This window comes from Aethalodelphis obliquidens, unplaced genomic scaffold, assembly GCF_003676395.1.
Source record: "Aethalodelphis obliquidens isolate GAN/ISIS:26980383/991018 unplaced genomic scaffold, ASM367639v1 scaffold1, whole genome shotgun sequence".
NCBI classification, from domain to species: domain Eukaryota; kingdom Metazoa; phylum Chordata; class Mammalia; order Artiodactyla; family Delphinidae; genus Aethalodelphis; species Aethalodelphis obliquidens.
The window spans coordinates 56462147-56483594 of NW_020837945.1; the positions used below are offsets into that span (position 1 = coordinate 56462147).

At 38.5% G+C, this 21448-nt stretch overlaps 1 long non-coding RNA gene across 1 annotated transcript; it reads left to right on the forward strand.

Annotated features, from left to right (window-relative positions):
* The first annotated feature begins 1191 nt into the window (after positions 1–1191).
* Positions 1192–19714, forward strand: LOC113619563 (uncharacterized). Its single transcript, XR_003432436.1, has 3 exons — positions 1192–1206; positions 2994–2997; positions 19573–19714. It is a non-coding gene; the product is annotated as an uncharacterized LOC113619563 (long non-coding RNA).
* The last annotated feature ends 1734 nt before the right edge of the window (positions 19715–21448 follow it).

The following is a 21448-nucleotide window of genomic DNA, read 5'->3' on the forward strand; positions in this document are numbered from 1 at the left end:
ACTAGGCACTTTGCTTCATGCATATATCAAGTAATGTTAAAAATCAAAGATGAACCAAAATTGTCAGTAGGGGTCCCCTAGTCAAGAAAGCAATCCTCTTAAAAGACGCCTTAAAGAAGGAGAGTAAACAAGTAAAGTTGAATGAGAAAACAAGCAAAATTTATACTTTCTTGTAGGTTTTGGCCCCTTTTGGATTAACTGTCAAGCTCAGTCTCCCATGAGTAAGTGGGTGTACATGGCAAGGGTCTAGCACATGGGATTTCCTACCCATCAATAGTTTCAACTTCTTGGAACATCAGTCATAAATACGTGAAAGCAGTGTTTTAATCTGGCCATAGGTTGCTCATAAAACTCACTTTAAAAATTTTACCATCCCCTCCTGGAGGAAGTAGGAGATACAGCAGGATGAATTAATAGGCTAGGCTAAGGCCAAATACCAAGAGTCCTGATGTTTCACAGAGTTACCTCATTAGGCAGGTTTAGAGTAGGTAACAAAGGTACAGATCAGTATCTGAGGCTCATAAGACTGGACAGGTTCGAGAAATCAACCCTTCTGGGCCAGAGACTTCCATAGTGTGAAATAAATAACCGCCCTTGACAGCTAATATAGAGACCAGAACTCACTACTCAGGGTCAGGACAAAGAGAATAAGAATAAGGTTGATCTCTATAGTTTACCGTGAGCAGAATCTAACATAAACCTTCTTTTGTTTACATTTTCTATCCACTTCGTTTTGTAAGAACATTGTAGTCAAGATGGAGGCAGTTAGAGGGGATGTGAGGTGAGGAAGAGGTGGAGAAGGAAACATGGAGGTAGGGGTAAACAATATTTGTTGGATACTTTCTAGGAGGGTTCAAGAACACTGGGAATAATAATACATAATATGCATTACTTTTTCTTTAAAAACAATTTTATAGACTTAAAAGTATTCTGTATCTAAAATCTTCCCAAGATTCTTAACAAAAATATATGAAGTAAGGTACATTTGATGAAATTGGTCCTCAAGAGATTGAGTGACATGTTAAAGTCACCTGAATAATAAAAAAAAAAGCACAGCCTGGACTCCAACCCAGAGTATCTTGAGTGTTTTTACAGGAGTCTTTTCACTGTTGTGCCTACTTAATTTTGATATCCCATTCACCTGGAGACATGTGATGTGACCTTATGTTTATTACCATATGTCTGGTCTTCTATTTAAAATAAAGAGTAGCAGAGAGATGGGAAAAGGGTGTATCCAGAATGCCAGTATTAAATTAGGCATCAGTAGAGGCAATTATACAAATGATTGGGAAAGACACTGGGACCTTAGAAATGGCATTTTAGATGTTACCAAACAAGACCACTTAAAGTGAGTTTTCAAAGAGTTGTAGAACCAAAGAAAACATTAGAAAGTCATGTAAATATAAACACTTTCAGTAATTGTTAAGATAAATGGGATTGTTCTTGGCAATGGCTATGAACTATATGTGACTGGAGAGAAAAATAAAACAACACACGAGGTTGTCAATAAATTTACAGATGCATCTCTTAATATGGAAGGTAGTTACAAACCAGGTGACTCTCCTTAATATCTATCATTTTAAGTTCTATAACCTATTGTACATTTACTTATATTCTCTGTTGCATATATGCCCAGACACAATTAATGGTTAAAATCTTGAAAATGTTAAGATTGTAACTCAAAAAAGTGATCACTCACAGTTGGGAAGCATACAATTTTGTCAACAAAACAGGAACAAATTTCTTAGAAATCAGTTTTAATTGGGATTTTTTAAAGGAACTCTGTAGGGTCGCATTGCCTTACATATGAGGAAAATACTACTCTAGCTTGTGGCTTTAATGCTATGTTTTTCTATGGACTGGTTGCCAATGATTCTTGCCTATGAGACATACATCGAAGTCTGTTGTTGGTACTTTTCTTCTTTCTTTCCTTTTTCTGCTTTGAAGCTAAAAAACAATGTTGTATTGGACTTAGGAGGGAAAGGCCAAGATAATTTTTTTTTTTTTTTTTTTCCGGTACGTGGGCCTCTCACTGTTGTGGCCTATCCTGTTGCGGAGCACAGGCTCCGGACATGCAGGCTTAGTGGCCATGGCTCACGGGCCTAGCCGCTTCGTGGCATGTGGGATCTTCCTGGACTGGGCCACGAACCCATGTCCCCTGAATCGGCAGGCAGACTCTCAACCACTGCACCACCAGGGAAGCCCCCAAGATAATTTTTAACTTAATTTTGACATTGCTGAGCTACTGAGTTAAGACAAGAAAATTCTTACTTTCAGATTTTGTATAATGTGATAAAACACCCTTTATTGTTTAAATTACTCCTAGTCAGATATTTTAATTACTTGCAGACAAAAGCACTCCAAACAACATCCTGAATTGCTATATATTTTCTTTTCTTTCTTTCAGCTTACTATTGGTCTGTTGTGGAAATTTTTTAGTCTTTTCAGCAGCTTAGCATTTGAATTCCCTTCCTATGTGAAATGAGTCTTAATGGGAGACAGAGCCAATTTTAAACTGTAGAAACTAAGATAGTTTCTCAGCCTCATTTGAAACTAGGGCTTAGGCAAATAAAGCTTTCTCAACTGGATGTACACACACCAGGTTTTGAATGTAGACCTAGTGACACCGAGAAATATGCAAAGTGGATAATTCCTTATAAAGGAAGTCGGTTTAGCAAAATTGTACTCCTGGCACATCAGTGACAGTAGTATTGAGGACATTCAGTATTCTAGTCCTTCCAGAGACAGAAGTTATGTCTTCATAAGCCCAGTTTTGCAGCCTAATTTGTGGTGGTGTTTCAAGATGTGCAGTTATAAGCGACACGGTCCAGATCTCCTGGTGACTCAGAGCGCTACCCAATAGCCTTTTAAATAAATTCTTTTCCTTCCCATTTAATCTGTCATGGTTAGTTTCTCTTGCTTGCAACTAAAAACACAGCCTGATACATTTTTTATCTCTTAGGCCAAAAGAATAGAGGTCAGAGGAGAGGCAGACCAGTCAGTAAAAACAACTCACATTTTTTCTGGAGTAATTGGTCACTTTTCACAAATGAAGTAGAACAGTAAATAAGCTGATGGGAGAAAAGAAGACGAATAAAAGAAGCTCACCCACATTTTTTGAATTAAAAAATCACGAAATTTATCGATTTAAGAGTCTGTACAAAAACTATTGGAAATGTTTCAGGCTAACTTTTTTTTTCTTTTTCGTTGAGTTTATTTTTGTGTATGGTGTTAGGGAGTGTTCTAATTTCATTCTTTTATATATAGCTGTCCAGTTTTCCCAGCACCACTTATTGAAGAGGCTGTCATTTCTCCACTGTATATTCTTGCTTCCTTTATCAAAGATAAGGTGATCATATGTGCATGGGTTTATCTCTGGGCTTTCCATCCTGTTCATTTGATCTATATTTCTGTTTTTGTGCCAGTACCATACTGTCTTGATTATTATAGCTTTGTAGTATAGTCTGAAGTCCAGGAGCCTGATTCCTCTAGTTCCATTTTTCTTTCTCAATAATGCTTTGGCTATTCAGGGTCTTTTATGTTTCCGTACAAATTATGAAATTTTTTGTGCTGGTTCTGTGAAAAATGACATTGGTAGTTTGATAGGGATTGCATTGAATCCGTAGATTGCTTTGGGAAGTATAGTTGTTTTCACAATGTTGATACTTCCAATCCAAGAACATGGTATATCTATCCATCTGTTTGTATCATCTTTAATTTCTTTCATCATTGCCTTATGATGATTTTTTTTTTGATTTCTGATGGATAAAGCATTTTTTAAAAATATCTTTATTGGAGTATAATTACTTTACAATGGTGTGTTAGTTTCTGCTTTATAACAAAGTGAATCAGTTATACATATGTCCCCATATATCTTCCCTCTTGCGTCTTGCTCCCTCCCACCCTCCCTATCCCACCTCTCTAGGTGGTCTCAAAGCACCAAGCCGCTCTCCCTGTGCTATGCGACTGCTTCCCACTAGCTATCTGTTTTACGTTTGGTAGTGTATATATGTCCATGTCACTCTCTCACTTTGTCCCAGCTTACCCTTCCCCCTCCCCGTATCCTCAAGTCCATTCTCTAATAGGTCTGTGTCTTTATTCCTATCTTGCCCCTAGGTTCTTCATGACAATTTTTTTTCTTTTTTAGATTCCATATATATGTGTTAGCATACAGTATTTGTTTTTCTCTTTCTGACTTACTTCACTCTGTATGACAGACTCTAGGTCCATCCACCTCATTACAAATAACTCAATTTCGTTCTTTTTATGGCTGAGTAATATTCCATTGTATATATGTGCCACATCTTCTTTATCCATTCATCTGTCGATGGACACTTAGGTTGCCTCCATGTCCTGGCTATTGTAAATAGAACTGCAGAGAACATTTTGGTACATGACTCTTTTTGAATTATGGAGTTTTCTCAGGGTATACGCCCAGTAGTGGAATTGCTGGGCTGAATGGTAGTTCTATTATTAGTTTTTTAAGGAACCTCCATACTGTTCTCCATAGTGGCTGTATCAATTTACATTCCCGACAACAGTGCAAGAGGGTTCCATTTTCTCCACACCTTCTCCAGCATTTATTGTTTGTAGATTTTTTTATGATGAACATTCTGACTGGTGTGAAATGATATCTCATTGTAGTTTTGATTTGAATTTCTCTAATGATTAATGATGTTGACCATTCTTTCATGTGTTTGCAAGCAATCTGTATATCTTCTTTGGAGAAATGTCTATTTAAGTCTGCCCATTTTTGGATTGGGTTGTTTTTTTTTTTTGTTATTGAGCTGCATGAGCTGCTTGTATATTTTGCAAATTAATCCTTTGTCTGTTGCTTCATATTTTCTCCCATTCTGAGGGTTGTCTTTTCGTCTTGTTTATAGTTTCCTTTGCTGTGCAAAAGCTTTTAAGTTTCATTAGGTCCCACTTTTATTTTTGTTTTTATTTCCATTTCTCTAGGAGGTGGGTCAAAAAGGATCTTGCTGTGATGTATGTCATGGAGTGTTCTGCCTATGTTTTCCCCTAAGAGTTTGATAGTGTCTGGCCTTACATTTAAGTCTTTAATCTATTTTGAGTTTATTTTTGTGTATGGTGTTAGGGAGTGTTCTAATTTCATTCTTTTACATGTAGCTGTCCAGCTTTCCCAGCACCACTTATTGAAGAGGCTGTCTTTTCTCCCCTGTATATTCTTGCCTCCTTTATCAAAGATAAGGTGACCATATGTGCATGGGTTTATCTCTGGGCTTTCTATCCTGTTCCATTCATCTATATTTCTGTTTTTGTGCCAGTACCATACTGTCTTGATTACTGTAGCTTTGCAGTATAGTCTGAAGTCAGGGCGCCTGATTCCTCCCTTCTGTTTTCTTTCTCAACATTGCTTTGGCTATTCAGGGTCTATTGTGTTTCCATACAAATTGTGAAATTTTTTGTTCTAGTTCTGTGAAAAATGCCAGTGGTAGCTTGATAGGGATTTCATTGAATCTGTAGACTGCTTTGGGAAGTATAGTCATTTTCACAATGTTGATTCTTCCAATCTAAGAACATGGTATATCTCCATCTATTTGTATCATCTTTAATTTCTTTCATCAGTGTCTTCTAATTTTCTGCATACAGGTCTTTTGTCTCCTTAGGTAGGTTTATTCCTAAATATTTTATTCTTATTGTTGCAGTGGTAAATGAGAGTGTTTTCTTAATTTCACTTTCAGATTTTTCATCATTAGTGTACAGGAATGCAAGTGATTTCTGTGCATTAATTTTGTATCCTGCTACTTTACCAAATTCACTGACTAGCTTTAGTAGTTTTCTGGTAGCATATTTAGGATTCTGTTTACAGTATCATGTCATCTTAAAACAGTGACAGCTTTACTTCTTCTTTTCCTATTTGGGTTCCTTATATTTCTTTTTCTTCTCTGATTGCTGTGGCTAAAAACTCCAAAACTATGTCGAATAATAGTGGTGAGAGTGGACAACCTTGTCTTGTTCCTGATCTTAATGGAAATGGTTTCGGGTTTTTACCATTGAGGACAATGTTGCCTGTGGATTTGTCATATATGGCTTTTACTATGTTGAGGAAAGTTCCCTCTATGCCTACTTTTTGGAGGGTTTTTATCATATATGGGTGTTGAATTTTGTCGAAAGCTTTCTCTGCATATATTGAGATGATCATATGGTTTTTCTCCTTCAGTTTGTTAATATGGTGTATCACATTGATTGATTTGCGTATATTGAAGAGTCCTTGCATTCCTGGAATGAACCCCACTTGATCATGGTGTATGATGATCCTTTTAATGTGCTGTTGGATTCTGTTTGCTAGTATTTTGTTGAGGATTTTTGCATCTATGTTCATCAGTGATTTTGGCCTGTAGTTTTCTTTCATTGTGACATCTTTGTCTGGTTTTGGTATCAGGGTGATGGTGGCCTTGTGGAATGAGTTTGGGAGTGTTTCTCCCTCTGCTGTATTTTGGAACAGTTTGAGAAGGTAGGTGTTAGCTCTTCTCTAAATGTTTGATAGAATTCCCCTGTGAGGCCATCTGGTCTGGGGCTATTGTTTGTTGGAAGATTTTTAATCACAGTTTCAATTTCATTACTTGTGATTAGTCTGTTTATATTTTCTCTTTCTTCCTGGTTCAGTCTCGGAAGTTTGTGCATTTCTAAGAATTTGTCCATTTCTTCCAGGTTGTCCATTTTATTGGCATAGAGTTGCTTGTAGTAATCTCTCATGATACTGCAGTGTCAGTTGTTACTTCTTTTTCATTTCTAATTCTATTGATTTGAGTCTTCTCCCTTTTTTTCTTGGTGAGTCTCGCTAATGGTTTATCAATTTTGTTTATCTACTCAAGAACCAGCTTTGAGCTTTATTGATCCTTGCTGTCGTTTCCTTCACTTCTTTTTCATTTATTTCTAATATGATATTTATTATTGCTTTTCTTCTGGTATCTTTGGCATTTTCTTGTTCTTCTTTCTGTAATGTCTTTAGGTGTCAGGTTAGGTTTTTTATTTGAGGTGTTTCTTCTTTCTTCAGGTAGGATTGTGCTGCTATAAACTTCCCTCTAAGAACTATTTTTGCTTTATCTCATAGGTTTTGGGTTGTCGTGTTTTCATTGTCATTTGTTTTTAGATATTTTTTGATTTCCTCTTTGATTTCTTCAGTGATTTGTTGGTTATTAAGTAGTGTATTGTTTAGCCTCCATGTGTTTGTATTTTTTACAGATTTTTTTCCTGTAATTGATATCTAGTCTTACAGCACTGCGGTCAGAAAAGGTACTTGATACGATTTCAATTTCCTTAAATTTAGGTAGGCTTGATTTGTTACCCAAGATATGATCTATCCTGGAGAATGTTCCATGAGCTCTTGAGAAGAATGTGTGTTCTGTTGTTTTTGGATGGAATGTCCTATAAATATTAATTAAATCCATCTTGTTTAACGTATCATTTAAAGCTTGTGTTTCCTTATTTATTTTCATTTTGGATGATCTGTCCATTGGTGAAAGTTGGATGTTAAAGTCCCCTTGTATGATTGTGTTACTGTCGATTTCTTCTTTTATGGCTGTTAGTATTTGCCTTATATATTGAGGTGCTCCTGTGTTGGGTGCATAAATATTTAAAATTCTTATGTCTTCTTCTTGGGTTGATCCCTTGATCATTACGTAGTGTCCTTCTTTTTCTCTTGTAATAGTCTGTGTTTTAAAGTCTATTGTGTCAGATATGAGAATTGCTACTCCAGCTTTCTTTTGATTTCCATTTGCATGGAATATCTTTTTCTGTCCCCTCACTTTCAATCTGTATGTATCCCTAGGTCTGAAGTGGGTCTCTTGTAGACAGCATATATACATGTCTTGTTTTTGTATCCATTCAGCCAGTCTGTGTCTTTTGGTTCGAGCATTTAATCCATTTACATTTAAGGTAGTTATCGATATGTATATTCCTATTACCATTTTCTTAATTGACCTGTGTGTGTTATTGTAGGTCTTTTCCTTCTCTTGTGTTTCCTACCTAGAGAAGTTCCTGTAGCATTTGTTGTAAAGCTGGTTTGGTGGTGCTGAATTATCTCAATGAGATCCTTGCTGGGTAGAGTAATCTTGTTTGTAGACTTCCCTTTCATCACTTTAAATATGTCCTGCCACTCCCTTCTGGCTTGCAGAGTTTGTGCTGAAAGGTTAGCTGTTAACATTATGGGGATTCCCTTGTATGTTATTTGTTGATTTTACCTTTCTGCTTTGAATATTTTTTCTTTGTTTTTAATTTTTGATAGTTTGATTAATATTTGTCTTGGCATGTTTCTCCTTGGATTTACCCTGTATGGGACTCTATGTGATTCGTGGACTTGATTGACTATTTCTTTTCCCATATTAGGGACGTTTTCAACTATAATCTTTTAACCTATTTTCTCAGTCCCTTTTTTTCTTTCTCTTCTTCTTTTGGGACCCCTATAATTCGAATGTTTGTTCATTTATTGTTGTCACAGAGGTATCTGAGACTGTCCTCAATTCTTTTCATTCTTTTTTTTTTATTCTGCTCTACGGTAGTTATTTCCACTATTTTATCTTCCAGGTCACTTGTCTGTTCTTCTGCCTCTGTTATTCTGCTATTGAATCTTTCTAGAGAATTTTATATTTCATTTATTGTATTGTTCATCATTGTCTGTTTGCCCTTTAGTTCTTCTAGGTCCTTGTAAAACGTTTTTTGTATTCTCTTCATTCTATTTCAAAGATTTTGGATCATCTTTACTATCATTACTCTGAATTCTTTTTCAGGTAGACTGCCTATTTCCTCTTCTTTTGTTTGGTCTGTTGGACTTTTTTCCCTTGCTCCTTCATCTGCTGTTTGTTTCTCGGTCTTCTCATTTTACTTAACTTACTGTGTTTGGGGTCGCCTTTTTGCCGGCTGCAGGCTCGTGGTTCCCGTTGTTTTTGGTGTCTGCCCCCACTGGGTAAGGTTGGTTCAGTGAGTTGTGTAGGCTTCCTGTTGGAGGGGACTGGTGCCTCTGTTCTTGTGGATGAGCCTGGATCTTGCCTTTGTGTTGTGTAGGACCTCGTCCGGTTGTGTGTTTTGCGGTGTCTGTGACCTTATTATGATTTTAGGCAGCCTCTCTGCTAATGGGTGGGGTTTGTTCTTGTCTTTCTAGTTGTTTGGCATATGGTGTCCAGCCCTGTAGCTTGCTGGTCGTTGAGTGGAGCTGAGTCTTAGCGTTGAGATGGAGATCTCTCGGAGAGCTTTCACGCTTTGATATTATGTGGAGCTGGGATGTCTCTGTTGGGCCAATATCCTGAACTCGCCTCTCCCACCTCAGAGGCACAGGCCTGACACCTGGCTGGAGCACCAAGACCCTGTTAGCCACATGGTTTTTTGGAAGCCTGAGGTCTTCTGCCAGCATTCAGTAGGTGTTCTGTAGTTGTTTCACATGTAGATGTATTTCTGATGCATTTGTGAGGAGAAGGTGATCACCACGTCTTACTCCTCTGCTATGTTGAAGGTTCGCCAGGCTATCTTTTAAGATGTTAACCTAATGTGTTTTTCTCTAGTTTTCCAATTATATCCTCATTCAAGTAGCTAGCCAGGCTCTGTGCTTTCTTCTCTCAAGGAAAAGTTGGGTATGATAAAACTGAAGTTTCACTTTCACCCAGATTTTTGTTTTCTAACAATCTAGGTCTTTTGATGAGATTATGGTAGATGCTCTTGAAGGAGAGGAGAGAGAATGCCTCATGAGAGAGATGAAGGGAAAATGATTAATTTTCCTCCTACTGAAATGAATATACTACTTATAGTGGTGCAAGGTGGGGATTATTATAAGGATAACTCAAGGGTCACATGAGACACCCTGTTCACTGTCAGTGCTGTGGGTAAGGAAGCAAGACCTCTGGGAGGAATGTTGTACAGATACTAGGCTTGCACATGTTCCTACCTCCCCATTGTGGTAGACAGAAGCAGCAGGTGGGAAGAAGGCTGGACCCAGAGGGACCATGTGGAATATGTCTAGGTAGTATCCAGAGAGGTTACTCCTTGTCACTGTACTAAGTCCTTCACACATCCTCCTAATGTTGGGAGGATTCCCAGGAATTGCTGAGATTTACATTGTCTTGGCAAGGGGTGGGCAAGAAATCAACATTAGGGACATTTATAGGAAATCAAGAAATTCACTGTTGTGTTAGTTTGCTAGGGCTGCCGTAGCAAAGTACCACAGACTGGGCTCCTTAAGTAACAGAAATTTATTTTATCACAGTTCTGGAAGCTAGAAGTCTGAGATCAAGGTGACAGCTGGGTGGGTTTTTCTTGAAGCCTCTCTCCCTAGCTTATAAATAGCTGTCTTTTTCCTATGTCTTCACATGGTCTTCTCTCTGTGTATGTCTGTGTCCTAATCTCTTCTTCTTGCAAGGACATTAGACATATTGGATTAGGGTCCATCCATATAACCTCATTTTACCTTAATTACCTCTTTAAATGCCCTATCTCTAAATGCAGTCACATTCTGAGGTACTAGAGGTTAAGACTTCAGCGTATGAATTTTGGCAGGGGAGTAGAGACATACAGTTCAGCTCATTACAAGTATCTTTTGTCCAAATGACTGTGAAATTGTGTGAAATAAATTTCTCTGTATGATGATGTTACTAATAATGATAATGTTACTAGTAATATAAATAATAATAGTAAATGTTCCCTGCATAATTGCTTATATGGGATTAGGCAATTTCTAAACACTATATGTGATAACCTATTTAATCCCTACAGTAGACTAATGTAAGAGATACCGTTATTCCCATTTTATTAATGAGGAAGCTAAAGCATAAAACATTTTTGTAACATTTATAAGCACTGTGCTATGCTGCTTCTCAATAATAAAAATAATACAATAATTATTAAGCCTGGAAATCATAGCATAATTGATCCTCCAGTTGGGCCAGGGCGAGGATTTTTGCTTATGATAGCCTTCCCCATTTTGTCCTTGGTTCTTGAAGGCTCTGTCTTATCATTTAACATGGGTAGCAGTTAGAAATGCCAAAGCTGGCTGGCTAGGAACCATTGCTGAGGTGAAGCCTTTGGAATTATCTCCATTTTTATTCTAGACTATAGATATGTGTCTCTCTACTGTCTAGGTTATAGATTAAATACAATGGAATACCGTGAGTCTATAGTCTTAATTTTCATTTCATGAGCCTAGATTTGTTTCTGTAGTAAAAATATCCCCTGTCCTAGCTCAGTAATGGTGTGATCTCTTTTCTTTTGAAGTATTTTGAAGTCTTATTCCTTGGCTTTTGGACCCATCCTCCTTGCTCAGTTGGTTTGGTTGTTTCTTATGCTCTTTAGGTTTTGGGTTACTTTGTTGGAAATCCTGAGAATCAGGGTCTGCAAGAGATTGATTTAGGACTCATTTTTTTTCTCTAATCGCTACAGGACAAAGCTCCGTTCTAGTCTCTGGCCCCTGTGGAGGAAGAGCTGGACTGTGCCAGCTTATTTTAGTGCTTAGGACAGAGCAAAGAACTGAGCATAGTGGTGATGTAACCGAACAAGGCTGGTACCAAATCCAAGTTCGGCTCCTCACCGCTCAAAAGGCCAGTACTCGAGACATATGTGTTGGTGGAAAAGGAAATGTTGCTTTATTCAGGAGGCGGGCAATCTGCGAAGACGGTAGACTAATGTCCTAAGACCATCTCCAAGTTGACGGTTGGGAGACAAATGTTTTAACGGTTGTGTGAGGTAGGTGGCTGTAGGGTGTGTGAGCAGCTTGTGCATAATTCTCAGATAGGTTGGCATCAAGGTCAAGTTGTGAGTATCACCAATTTTCTGGTTTCAACCGGTCTGGGGTTTATATGCTTGTGGTCAGCAGTTTTTATCTGGTGGGGGCTGTTCCTGTAAAAGCAACTTAAGAGTGTGTGTCAGACCTTTATCTGTATCGTTCAGGAACTGGGAGTTTGCTTCAAGTCTGGCTAATAGTCTAAGTTATTGCCAGTTTCCTGGAGCATGTCCTTGAGGTTGGTATCTGGAATTAAGCAAGTAAGGTTAGTTCTTTCCTAGTCAATTAGTCATTGTTTAAAATAGCTTTAAGGCATGTGTGGGTCAGCAGGAATGGAAAATACATGTTTCAAATTTTGTGCTTGTCAAATTGGGGCAGCTTATGCTCTTGCTACAGTGAGTCATTTTGACCAGAGACCTAACCAAGGATGGTCTATCATCTTAGTGGGAGGTCTCATCACCTGCAAAGTGGAAAAGCAATCAAAACTTTCTTAATAGAGTTGGTTGTTATATGAAAACACTGTAAGTTACAAATAATAGGCAAATAGAGTTTGTTTCTATTATTACTTTTTATTATTCTACTTCTTTGGTATAATCCAAGGAATACAGATGTAAGAGTCATTGGATAAAAACTGAGACCAAAAAATGATACCTATTTATTTGGAAAAATGATACAAAAACATTTAACAAAAAACTTACAGCAGTTCTCAATTCTGGCTGCATGGTTGAAGTGCTAGGAGGCTTCTAAGTAATAATATCTGGCTCTAGCAAGTCAGTTAAATCAGTAGCCCTGGAGGTGAGGCCCAAGAATTAGTAGTTATTGAAAGTTTTTCAGGTGATTCTAACATAAATTTAGGACTGGAAACTAGTGAGCTATAGGAAGGGACATCAGGATTAGTCAACTACCAGATGCATAGAAGTAAAACAGGATTAGTCAACTACCAGATGTAAAACTCCTGAGTAGCAGTGTATTAAATAAGAACGTTTTTTTCTCTCACTGAAAAGAAGTCTGGAGGTAGGCAATCCAGTGTTGGTGTGGTGGCTCTATGGTGTTATCAAGTACCTCGGATCATAGAATCTTTTTCTCATATATGGATTCATTCATAAGGTCACCTCATGGCAAGATTTATTATATATTTATTCAGCCAGTATTTATTGGGCGCCTACCTTGTGTCAGGAATTGTTCTAAGATCTGGTTGCATTTTAGATAGTGTGGCTACAAAATATCTTGCCAAGAAGGTGACATTTGAGTAGAAAACTGAAGAGCAAACATCAAGGAGTAAGTGACAGATATCTGAAGCAAAGTGTTCCAAGCAGAGAAAAGAAGCATCGAAGTCCCTAAGGTAGGAATGAACCTGATGTGTGTGTTTGAGAAAAAGCAAAGAAGTGAATGTGGGTGAATGAGTGCAGGGGTAAGCAGAATGTGAGAGAGATTGTGGGTGGGTTAACATATTGAGTAGGCTTTATAGGCTACTATAAAGATTTTCAGTTTAGCCTGAGGGCAGGGAGGGACATTAAGCAGAAAAGTGACATGATATGATTTATATTTTAGTTTCATCAGGATCACTTCTTCTTGCTGTGTTAGAGAACAGACCCACTAATTGACCAGGTGGAAGCAGGGGGACCAGTCAGAATGCTGTTGTAATTGTCAGGGTGAGACATGATGGTGACTTGGACCACGATGGTAGTTATAAATTTGATAAGAAGTAGATTGATTTCAGATTTAATCTGAAGATAGAGGCAACATCGTTTGTTAATATAATGAGTGTGGCATGAGAGCAAAAGACCAGAGTCAGTATGGGTACAAAGGTTTTGGGCTGATGAACTGGAAGAATGGAGTTGCCATTTACTGAGATCGGGAAGACTGAAAGTAAAGAAGGTTTGGGTCAAAATCAGGAGTTTGGACATGTCAAGTTAAAATGCTGGCTAGACATTTGCTTTGGTTTGCTTCTCAGTTCCAATATATACTCTGTGATAAACAACAACATTTTTCTAAGCATTTCTCCTTTAAAGTAAGCACAGTGTTAAGCTTTCTTAGTAGAGGGCACTGGTGGGACGCTGCAGGAGGAAGAGGCATTTCCTCCTGGCGTTTCTGGTGGAGACTGGGCATTGGCAGTATGGGTGTGAGGACATCCAGTGGAGTTGCTTCAGCCCTGGGACCAGGATTTGACCGCTATATGACTTTGGAGCCTCAGCCTGGCAAGAACTATTTTGCAGCCCTCTTGAAGTGAAAACCAGAGCCCCCACACTCTCTGAGGGCCTTCTTCATCTTCCCACACCCTGACTCCCTCTGCACGTCAGTTGGTGCTGATTACTTGTTCCCACCTGCACCTCAAAGAGTAGCCTGTTACTTGTCCAGCAACTCCAGACTCGTTCTGGCTTTCTCTACTGTCTGGTAGGCTGAGCTACACCTTCTCCAACAAGGTCTGAACCTCTTCTAAGTTTGCCTTTCCTTGGGTTCCCTCCCTATGCCCTATGGTACCATGTGTGTCAAGTTGCTCTTTTATAATAGGTCATAATTTTTATTTTAAACTTCCCCATTTAACCTGCTACATGGTTTCTCTCTTCTGGTTGGACACAGACTGCTGTAAGCTCCAAGTGGAGAGGTGTGGAGGCAATTGGTTATATAAGTTAGGAGCTCACAGGAGAGGTCTAAGATGGGGATACAAACTTGGAACCATAAACACATAGATAATGGTAAAAGCCATGAGACATGAGTAGCTTGTGAAGGGAATTAAAACAGAGATAAAAGATACAAGACTGAACCAAAATTTAGAGGAAGAGGAAATAAGGAGAAAATAGCAAAGGAGGCTGAGAAGGAGTCCTAAGGGGAAGGAGAGAGGATGAGAGGGAGGGAAGGGGGGAAGAAGGGATGAGGAGAGAGAGAGAGATAGAGATGGGAAGGAAGGAAGGGAGAAAGGAAGGGAGGAAGGAAGGAAGGAAGGAAGGAAGGAAAGAAGGAGGGAAGGGAGGGAGGGATGAAGATGGATGCAGGAGGAGAATATGATCAACCGTATTAGATGTAGCTGGTTGGTCAGTTAAAAAATGGTGGATAATTGGCCATTGAGTTAGGCAGTGTGAAGGTCTTTGATGATAACAATAGTTTTGGTAGAATGGAAGGAGTTAAATTCTAATTGGAGAGGGTTTGTGGGAGAAGGTGACCATGAAATTATAGACAGTGAGTACATAAAATCTTTTAAAGAGTTTTTCTTTGAAACAAAGGAAAAAATAAAGGTTAATGCATGGAGGAGAGTGTGGGGTCAAGGGGAGGGTTCTCTTCCTTTAAGTGATAAATTAAAATACAATATTTTTTATGCTAATTGGAAAGTTCCAGTATGAGGGAAAAAAGTGATGATGGAGGAGAAAAAGGGAAGAACTCCTGGATTCTGGGGCAATGTCTGAGAGAAGAGAGGGGATGGAACACAGTATGCCAGTGGTAGGGCTCATCTATAGTAACAGAGGAGAAGACAAAATACCTAGGGACAGATGCTACTGCATAAGCAGATACAGTGGTGGAAGAATATAGAATTATTCTTTTGATTAAATACATTGAATATTTTGTTAGTGAAATAAGAAGTAAAGTCATTAGCTGAGATTAAAGATGTACTGGCAGAATTTGTTTGATGAACCTATTTTGGAACTCTGGAGTGTATTGAAAGCTTGAAACTTCCAGAGGATGGGTTATACAGCAAATCATGGTTATTATAAGTCAATTTTAGCTCTTAGTTCAGTAGTGGCTCTCCATCTGTCACCCCTAGCCCCATGGCAGACAGCTGCGCACAAATTCTTGGAGCAACTTGCATGCTGCTTGCAGGAGCCAGTGTGGGCCCTGTCCACCATAGCAGGTATTTATGCTCTGATGCTGATTGCTGCTTCTGATTGCAGAGGCACAGGTGCAGAGGCAGGAAGCCATTGTTGCACTCCCACTCCCCCATTGTTGTAAGTACCTTTCCTAACAGCTGAAGGACTACCAGGGCATTGAAGAAATTGTCCCCCTTCATTTTTTACTTTTTACCCGTTTGGGGGCCATATATGTTTGTTCAAAAGCATCAATATATAGTGGGAGATTTAGAAAGTCACCATGTATGCCCAGGAAAACACAGACTCAGAAGAGACCTAGGAAGACCTTAAATCTACACCTCAGGCTGATTACTGGCACAGAGACACCATAAAACAATCAAAAGTGAAACAAAACAAAATAGCAAACCCTGGAGAAAAGGGAGAATCTGATCTTCAGAGTTACCACATTATGGGATTCAAATGTCCATATTTTAAAGAAATCACAAGGCTTATAAAGAAATAGGAGAAAAATGAATCAATAGAAACTATCCCTAAAAAGAGAAGATGGCTGACTTACTAGGCAAAGACTTTCAAACAACTATCTTAAAGATGCTTAAAGAGCTAAAACAAGATGTGGATAAAGTCAAGATAATGGTGTATGAACAAAATGGAAGTATTAATAAAGAATAAAAACATAAGAAGCTAAAAGCTTATCCTGTAAAATCAGGAATGAGATAAGTATGCCCACTCTTGCCACTTCTATTAACATAGTATTGGAAGTCCTAGCCACAGCAATCAGAAAGAAAAATAAAAGGCATCCAAAATGGAAGGGAAGAAGTAAAACTGTCACTATTTGCAGATGACATGAAACTATATATAGAAAACCCTCAAGTCTCCACCAAAAAACTATTAGAACTAATAAATGAATTCAGTAAAGTTGCAGGATACATGATTAATATACATGTTTATTATTGTTGTTTTTCTGTACACTAATAATGAACTATCAGAAAGAGAAAGCCAGAGAACAATTCCATTTAAAATTGTATCAGAAAGAATAATATACCTAGAGATAAACTTAAGCAAGGAGGTGAAAGACCTATACTCTGAAAACTATAAAACATTGATGAAGGAAATTGAAGATGATACAAAGAAATGGAAAGATATCCAGTGTTCATGGACTGGAGTAATTAATATTGTTAAAATTACCACAGTACCCAAAGCAAGCTATAGGTTTAATGCAATACCTGTTAAAATAAACATGACATTCTTCACAGAATTAGAACAAATAATCCTAAAATTTATGTGGGACCACAAAAGACCCTGAATAGCCAAAGCAATCCTAAGAAAAAAGAATTAACCGAGGTATTATGGTCCCTTACTTCAGACTATACTGCAAAGCTACAGTAATCAAAACAGTATGGTATTGGCACAAAGCAGACACATAGATCAGTGAACAGAATAGAGAGCCCAAAAATAAACCCATACCCTTATGGTCAATTAATCTATGACAAAGGAGGCAAGAATATGCAATGAGGAAAAGACAGTCTTTTCAGTAAGTGGTGCTGGGAAAACTGGACAGCTACATGTAAAAGAATGAAATTGGAACATTTTCTCACAGCATATACAAAAAGTAAACTCAAAATGGATTAAAGATGTATATAAATATAAATATAAGACCAGAAACCATAAAACTCCTAGAAGAAAACATAGGCAGGATACTCTTTGACATAAATTGTAGCAATATTTTTTTGGATCTGTGTCCTAAGGCAAAGGAAACAAAAGCAACAATAAACAATTGGGACCAAATAAACTTAACAAGCTTTTGCACAGCAAACTACTGACAAAATGAAAAGGCAACCTACTGAATGGGAGAAAAATATTTGCAAATGATATGACTGAGAAGGGGTTAATATCCAAAATATATAAACAGCTCATATAAATCAATATCAAATAATTTTTTGTCAGTTTGATTACTGTGTGTCTTGGTGTGTTCCTCCTTGGTTTATCCTGCCTGGCACTCTCTGAGCTTCCTGGACTTTGGTGATTGTTTCCTTTTCCATGTTAGGGAATTTTTCAGCTAATATCTCTTCAAATATTTTCTCAGGTCCTTTCTCTCTCTCCTTCTGTGACCTCTGTTATGCAAATGTTGATATTTTAATGTTGTCCCAGATGTCTCTTAGACTGTCTTCATTTTTGTTCTTTATTCTGTTCCATGGCAGTGATTTCCACCATTCTGTCTTCCAGCTCATTTATCTGTTCTTCTGCCTCAGTTACTCTGCTATTGATTCCTTCTAGTATATTTTTCATTTCAGTTATTGTATTGTTCATCTCCGTTTGTTCTTTAGCCTTCTAGGTCTTTGTTAAACATTTCTTGTATCTTCTCGATCTGTGCCCTCATTCTTTATTCTGAGATCTTGGATCATCTTCACTATTATTACTCTAAATTCTTTTTCTGGAAGATTGCCTATCTCCACTTCACTTACCTGTTGTTCTGGGGTTTTATCTTGTTCCTTCATCTGGGACATATTCCTCTGCCATCTCATTTTGTCTGACTTCTGTGACTGTGGTTTCTGTTCTGCAAGCTGCAGGATTGTAGTTCTTCTTGCTTCTGCTGTCTGCCCTCTGGTGGATGAGGCTGTCTAAGAGGCTTGTGCAGGCTTCCTGGTGGGAGGGACTAGTTCCTGCCCACTGGTGGGTGGAGCTGGAACTTGTCCCTCTGGTGGGCAGGGCTGTGCTCAGGAATACTTTAAGCAGCCTGTCTGCTGATGGGTGGGGCTGTGTTCCCACCCTGTTGGTTGTTTGGCCTGAGGCTTCCCAGGACTGGATCCTTTAGGCTGTTGGATGGGGCTAGGTGTTGGGGAGGAATTGGCAGCCTCCAGGAGGGCTCACGTCAAAGAGTGCTCACCAGAACTGCCACTGCCAGTGTCTTTGTCCCCACAGTGAGCCACAGCCTCCCCCTGCCTCTGCAGGAGACCCTCTAATACTAGCAGGTAGGTATGGCCCAGTCTCCTATGAGGTCACTGCTTTTTTTCCCTCAGTCTTGGTGCACAGGAGACCTTGTGTGCACCCTCCAAGAGTGGAGTTTCTGTTTCCCCCAGTCCTGTGGAATTCCTGCAGTCTAACCCTGCTGGCCTTCAAAGCCAGATTCTCGGGGGTCTCCTCCTCCTGTTGCCAGGCCCCCAGGCTGGGAAGTCTGATGTGGGGCTCAGTACTTTCACTCCTGTGGGAGAACTTCTGTGGTATAATTATTTTTGAGTTTGTGAGTCACCCACCTGGCAGGTATGGGATTTGTTTTTATTGGGATTGCGCCCCTCCTACCATCTGCCTGTGGCTTCTTCTTTGTGTTTGGCTGTAGGGTATCTTTTTTGGTAGGTTCCAGTGGGATTTTTGTCAATGATTGTTCAGGAGTTAGTTGTGATTTTTGTGTTTTTGTAAGAAGGGATGAACTCATGTCCTTCTACTCTGCCATCTTGCAACTTCCTCTCAATATCAAATAAACAACCTGATTGAAAGATGGGCAGAAGACCTGAATATCCATTTTTCTGAAGAAGACTACAGATGTCTAACAGACACATGAAAAGATGCTCAGTGTCACTAATCATCAGAGAAACGCAAATCGGAACAACAATGAGATAGAACTTCACACCTGTCAGAATGGCTATCATCAAAAAGTCTACAAATAATAAATGCTGGTGAGGATGTGGAGATAAGGGAACTCTAGTACACTGTTGGTGGGAATGTAAATTGGTGCAGTCACTATGGAAAACAGCATGGAGTTTCCTCAAGAAAACTAAAAATAGAACTACCATATGATCCAGCAGTTCCACTCCTGGGTATATATCCAAAGGAACTGAAAACACTAACTTTAAAAGATACATGCATCCCAATGTTCATAGCAGCATTACTTATAACAGCCAAGACATGGAAGCAACATAAGTGTCCATTAACAGAAGAGTGGATAAAGAAGATGTGCCATATGTGTGTGTATGTATGTGTGTATACACACACACATATACATACACACAATGGAATATTACTCAGCCATAAAAAAGAATGAAGTTTTAGGGACTTCCCTGGTGGTTCAGTGTTTGAGACTTTGTCTTCCAATGCAGATGGGTGGGTTCGATCCCTGGTCAGGGAGCTAAGACATGCCTCACGGCCAAAAAACCAAAACATAAAACAGAAGCAATATTGTAACAAATTCAATAAAGACTTTAAAAATGGTCCACATCAAAAAAAAAAAAAGTTTTGCCATTTGCAACAACATGGGTGGACCTGGACATATTATGCTTAGTGAAATAAGTCAGACAGAGAAAGATAAATACTCTATGTTATCACTTACATGTGGAATCTCAAAAGATAAACAAATTAATGTAACAAAACATAAACAGACTCACAGGCATAGAGAACAAACTAGTGGTTATCAGTGGGGAGAGGTAAGAGGCGAGGGGCTAGAGAGAGGTAGGAGATTAAGAGATACATACTACTACATATAAAATGAACAAGCTCCAAAGACATATTGTACAGCACAGGGAATATAGCTAATATTTTTATAATAACTTTAAAAGGAGTATAATCTATAAAAATATAGAATCATAGAATTGCTATGTTGTACACCTGAAACTTATATAATATTATAAATCAACTGTACTTCAATTAAAAATATATAGATAAATATTCTAGGACATTAAAAGCATGACACAAAATTCAGAAACACCAAAATGTTAGTGTTCATTTTCTCAGGTGAAATATCAGAGGGATTTATATTTATTTGTTAAATATTTCAATTTTATTTGATTTTTTAACAACAAATATCATGTAAGTAATAAAAAATTTTTAAAGAAGAGATAAAAACATAAAAAGGAACTAGAAAGAAATTCTGGAGCTGAAAATTACAATAACTGAAATGAAAATCTCAGTCGATGGATTCATAAGCAGATTTAAGAACCCAGAAAAATCATAGAACTTGTTGATAGGGTGGACAATTGAAATGATCAAGTTTGAGGTACAAAGAAAAAATAAGATTGACGAAAAATGAACGGAACCTGAAGGACCTTTGGTAACCATCAAGCAGACCAACATGCACGTTGTGGGAGTCCCAGGAAGAGAAAGAGAGAGAAATGGGAAGAGAAAAAATAATGTCCCCAAACTCCCCAAATTCCGTGAAAGGCGTGAATATAAACATCCAAGGAATTCAACAAATTCTAAGCAGGGTAGATTCAAAGAGACCTACACTGAAGCACACTGTAATCAAACAGTTGCAAGCCAAAGCCACAGAGAGAATCTTGAAAGCCACAGAGAGTTATACAATGGAATCCCCAATAAGATTATCAGCAGATTGTTATCTGAAACCTTGGCGGTCAGATGGCAATGCATTGACGTATTTAAATTGTGGAAGGATAAAAGCTATCAATCAAGAATCGAGCAAAACTATCACTCAAAAATGAGGGAAAAAGGCTTCCCTGGTGGCGCAGTGGTTGAGAGTCCGCCTGCCGATGCAGGGGACACGGGTTCGTGCCCCGGTCCGGGAAGATCCCACGTGCTGCAGAGCGGCTGGGCCCGTGAGCCATGGCCGCTGAGCCTGCGCGTCTGGAGCCTGTGCTCCACCACGGGAGAGGCCCGCGTACCGCAAAAAAAAAAAAAAAAAAAAAAAAGGAAAAATTAAGACATTCCCAGATAAACAAAAGCTCAGGGAGTTCATTACCACTAGACCTGCCCTTGCAAGAAATGCTAAAGGGAGATCTTCAGTTTGAAATGAAACGACTCTACTGTCTAGTTACTCTAGACAGTAACTCAAAGTTGTATAAAAAAATAAGGGTCTTTGGTAAATGTATTCACATGGACAATTAAATATTATTAATATGATTTGTAACTATACTTTTTGTTTTCTGTGTTATTTAATGAATAAAAACAATAATTATTAGTTTATGTTTTTGGACAC